Source organism: Herpailurus yagouaroundi, unplaced genomic scaffold, assembly GCF_014898765.1.
Source record: "Herpailurus yagouaroundi ecotype Mexico unplaced genomic scaffold, PumYag 67623, whole genome shotgun sequence".
NCBI classification, from domain to species: domain Eukaryota; kingdom Metazoa; phylum Chordata; class Mammalia; order Carnivora; family Felidae; genus Herpailurus; species Herpailurus yagouaroundi.
Genome location: NW_024420424.1, coordinates 6,428,503 through 6,434,076, shown reverse-complemented (window position 1 = coordinate 6,434,076; position 5,574 = coordinate 6,428,503).

Sequence of the window (5,574 nt, the reverse complement as noted above, 5' to 3'; positions counted from 1 at the left end):
GCTTTTTGCAAGCCAGACTCGGGGGCTCTGCTTGGCCGGCGAGCCGCCCCTCCGCCCCGGCTCCCTCCCGCCAGTCCGTGGAGCGCGCACCGCCTCGCCGCCCTTCCTAGCCTCTTCCGTGGGCCTCTCATCTGGGCTTGGCTCCGGCGATTCCGTTCTGCTAATCCTCTGGTGGTTTTCTGGGTTATTTAGGCAAGTGTAGGTGGAATCTAAGTGATCAGCAGGACGCGCGGTGAACCCAGCGTCCTCCTATGCCGCCATCTTCCCTCCTCACTGTCTTGCTGTTTTAGGAGTGGTGTCAATTGGTGTGAAATTTCATTTAAAAATTTTTTATGGTTTTCTAAATTGTCCCAGTTAAAAAGTTTTTCACAAAGGTATCGGCCTCAGAACATATGCAGTGTTCAGAAGAGCTGGCAGTGGCTTGAGGAAGACAGATCCAGGATCTCAAGGAGGAGGAGACACTAGCCCAACCCACCAGCAGAATTAGTTTGGATCAAGAGAAACCACTCAGGTGCCTAAGTGAACAGATATACCATCACAGCTCTGTTCTTTATTGGACGGGTGACCTTAGACTACTTATTTAATTACTCAGTGTCTTGGGTGCCTGGGTGGCACAGTCAGTTAAGCATCTGACTCTTGATTTCGGCTCAGATCATAAACTCACAGTCATCAGTTGGAGCCCCATGTCGGGCTCCATACTGTGCATGGAGCCTGCTTAAGACTCTCTCTCCCCAGGAGGAGTTAGGATGGCAGAGAAATAGGGGGACCTGGGGCTTTCCTCATCTTTTAAACACAGCTGTATTGAGGTCAGATTACTTGGAACACCCAGGAATTTGATCTATGTAGTGACAGATCTCCACAGTTGGAGGGAGACAGCTTGGCAGGTGTGAGTTGCATGGTTGTGAATTGGGGGAGAGAAAAATGGCTGCACTGTGGAGGGGAGGGAACTCTTTCCATGGAGATACAAGGGAGACAAAGAGAGAGAGGGTTGAGATCGTGTGGCATTGAGTTAGCACAAGAGGAAAACCTTTCTGGACCACGGACTGGGGAGAGAGAAAAACTGAGTGTACCACTTCTTTTTTGCAAACAGCTTTTGGAGCTCGGACTCTGGGGTTTTGAAAGTGCATAAATTTTTCTGGAGTGGAGCTCATCTGTGCACTCCTGGGGAGGAGGGAGCTGGCCCCAGAGTGCATAATGTGGTTTAGCAATCTTCAGGGTGCACTGAGACAGAAGAGTCCCCTTCCTCGAGTACTTGTGGAAGAGGGTTTATTGCCTCCCCAAGGACAAAAGACCCTGAAGGTGCCAGCCAAAGACCTTTAATCAGCAGGGTGAAGTTCTACTCCAGAGGAGGACAGTGGATCATGCAGTGCCAGGCCCTTTTAAGACTTTGGGTTTTGAATCCCAGCTGTGGGCCAAAGAAAAACCGCAAGAGAGTTTGGTGCAGGGCGAGCTGACTTCCCTTGCTATTCTATGGGGGCTTCTTGACAGCAGGGGTTGAGATCCCCATTCTGGGGATAAGAGATTGGGGTGGCTCCTTTCCCCTCCCTCCACACCAACAGTGTGGGACTTCAGAGTGCAACACAGCAGCCCCCAGTGGAGGTGGGACCCGCTTGCAACAAATTCTGCCCCACCATGCCTGGCAACTGCTTATTTACTGGGCCAAGACTGACTCGGAGCCAACACAGCTGACCTCTCTTCCATGAGGCCAGCACAGTCACCACCACCTAGGCACCAACAGACAAGTCTTTTTTTCTAACTCCTGCTTCTTTTTTTCTTTTGGAATCAAGCTCAAAGTTCCTTATTATTATTTATTTTTTATTTCCTTTTCTCTTTTTTGGGGATCGGACTTTTTTATTACTTTTTTTTCCCTTCTTTATTCTATTCTTCTGCTCCCCCCCATTTTTCCTTTTTTTATCTTTGAAATCATATTTATAGTTTTTGATTCTCTGTTGGGTTTCCTTTGTTCTCTTTATTTATCTACTTTATTGGTATCAGTCTCCCCTTTTTTTTCCCCTAGAGTTACATCAACAAAATAAATCAAATCACACCTAGTCAAAGGTCCAAACACTACACCACTGCAAGCAAAGAGGAGCTCTAGAGGACTGACCAGTGGGAAAGAGAAGCCACACGCAACAGTAGAATGCACACAACATTCACCAGAGACACTTCCTGAAGTGCCAAGCCCTGGACAGTGTATGACTCCTTTCTAATATAGTAGTACTGTCAGGTGCAGGAAACATAAAAACTTTTAAAACACACAAAAGACAGAAACTTAGCCAACATTACAAGATGGAGGAATTCTCCCCAAGAGAAAGGTAAAGAAGAAATCACAGCCAGGAATTTGCTCAAAACAGATATAAGCAATATATCTGAATGAGAATTTAGAACAACAGCCATAAGACCATTAGCTGCACTTGAAAAAAGCGTAGAGCACCTGGGTGGCTCAGTTGGTTAAGCATCCAACTTCAGCTCAGGTCATAATCTCACAGTTCCTGGGTTTGAGCCCCATGTTGGGCTCTGTGCTGACAGCTCAGAGCCCAGAGCCTGCTTCATATTCTGGGTCTCCCTCTCTCTCTGCCCCTCCCCACTCATGCTCTTTCTCTCTCTCTCAAAAATAAATTAAAAAAAAAGAAAAAAGCATAGAAGACATCAGAGAAACTCTTGCTGCAGAGATCAAAGACCTAAGAACTAGTCAGGATGAATTAAAAAATGCTATAACTGAGATGCAAAATAAACTAGATATAGTGACAGTGAGGATTGAAGAAGCAGAGGAGAGAATAGGTGAAATAGAAGATAAAATTATGGAAAATAAAGCTGAAAAAAACAGGGAAAGGAAATTATTAGATCACAGAGGGGATAATTAGAGAACTAAGTGATTTTACAAAATAAAACAATATCTATATCATTGGAGCCCCAAAAGATGAAGAGCAAGAAAAAGGGGCAGAAGGTTTATTTGAACAAACTATAGCTGAGAACTTCCCTAATCTGGGGAAGGAAACAGGCATCTAAGTCCAAGAAGCACAGAGAATTCCCCTCAAAATCAACAAAAACAGACCAACACCATGACATATCATAGTGAAACTTGCAAAATACAAGGATAAAGAGAGAATTCTGAATGCAGCCAGGGACCAAAGGTCCTTAACCTACAAGTGTAGACACATAAGGTTAGTAGCAGACCTGTCCACTGAAACTTGGCAGGCCAGAAAGGAATGGCAGGAAATATTCAATGTGCTGAATAGGCAAAATATGCAGCCGAGAATCCTTTAACCAGTGAGACTGTCATCCAGAATAAGACAGGTAAAGAATTTCCCAAACAAGAACTAAAGGAGTTCATGACCACTAAACCAGCCTTGCAAGAAATTTTAAGGTGGCTCTCTGAGTGGAGGAAAAATAAGACCAAAGCAGCAAACACTACACAGGACCATCACCAGAAACACCAAATTTACAGATAACACAATGGCACTAAATTCATATCTTTGAATAATCACTCTGAATGTAAATGGACTAAATGCCCCAATTAAAAAATATAGGATATTAGAACGGATAAAAAAAAGATCCATCCATATACTAGCTACAAGAGACTCATTTTAGACATGACATTTGTACATTGAAAGTGAGGGAATGGAGAACCATCTATCATGCTAGTGGAGGTCAAAAGAAAGCCAGAGTAGCCATACTTAAATCAGACTAACTAGATTTTAAAACAAAGAGTATAACAAGAGATGAAGAAGGGCATTATATCATACTTTACGGGTCTATCCAACAAGAAGATCTAATAATTGTAAATATTTATTCCCCCAACTTGGAGGCACCCAAGTATATAAATCAATTAATCACAAACATAAAAAAACTCATTGATAATAATACCCATATAGTAGCAGATTTTAATACCTCGCTTACAACAATGGACAGATCGTCTAAGCAGAAAATCAACAAGGAAACAATGGCTTTGAAGGACACACTGGACCAGATGGACTTAACAGATATATTCAGAAATTTTCACTCTAAAGCAGCAGAATACACATATTTGCAGATCACAACACTATGAAACTTGAAATCAATTACAGGAAAAAATTTGGAAATACCTCAAATACATGGAGGTTAAAGAAAAGCCTATAAAATGAAAAGGTTAACCAGGAAATTAAAGAAGAAATTTAAAAATACATGGAAGCAAATGAAAATGAAAACATGACAGTCCAAACCCTTTGGGATGCATCAAAAACAGTCCTACGAGGAAAGTACATTGCAATTCAGGCCTATCTCAAGAGCAAGAAAGGTCCCAAATACACAACCTGACTTTACACCTAGAGAAGGATCAACAAATAAAGCCCAAAGCCAGCAGAAGAAGGGGAAGTATAAAGATTAGAGCAGAAATAAATGATATAGAAACAAACAAACAAAAAAACCCCACAGTAGATCAATGAAAGTAAAAGCTGATTTTTGAAAGAATAAACAAAACTGATAACCCCCTAGCCAGACCTCTGAAAAAGAAAAGAGAGAGGACCCAAATACATGAAATCATGAATGAAAGAGGTGAGATCACAACCAACACCACAGAAATACCACATGCTAGAAATGTTAGAACTGATCCATCCATTCAGCAAAGTCTCAGGATATAAAATCAACGTACAGAAATCTCTTGCATTTCTATACACCAATAATAGAACAGGAGATAGAGAATTCAAGGAATTGATCCCATTTACAATTGCACCAAACCCATAAGACCTAGGAATAAACCTAACCAAAGAGGCAAAAAAAAAAAGTCTGTATGCTGAAAACTATAGAAAGCTTATGAAAGAAATTGAAGAAGACACAACACTTGGGAAAACATTCTATGCTCATGGATTGGAAGAAAAAATATTGTTAAAATGTTGATACTACCCAAAGCAATCTACACATTCAATGCAATCCCTATCAAAATAACACCAGCATTCTTCACAGAGCTAGAACAAACAATCCTAAAATTTGTATGAATCCACAGAAGACTTCAAATAGCTGAAGAAATGTTGAGAAAGAAAACCAAAGCTGGAGGCTTCACAATTCCGGATTTTGAGCTGTATTACAAAGCTGTAATCATCAAGACAGTATAGTACTGGTAGAAAAACAGGCACATATATCAATGGAATAAAATAGAGAACCCAGAAATGGACTCACAAACATATGGCCAGCTAATATTCAACAAAGAAGGAAAGAATATCCTGTGGAAAAATGACATTATCTTCAGCAAATGTTGTTGGGAAAATTAGTGACATGCAGAAGAATGAACCTGGACCACTTTCTTACACCATACACAAAAATAAATTCAACATGGGTGAAAGACCTAAATGTGAGACAGGAAACCATTAAAATCCTAGAGGAGAACACAGGCAGCAACCTCTTTGACTTTGGCCTCAGCAACTTCTTACTAGACATGTCTCTGGAGACAAGGGAAATAAAAGCAAAAGTGAACTATTGGGACCTCATCAGGATAAAAAAGCTTCTGTGCAGTGAAGGAAACCATCAGCAAAACTAAAAGGCAACCAACAGAATGGGAGAAGATATTTGCAAATGATATATCAGATAAACGGTTAGTAT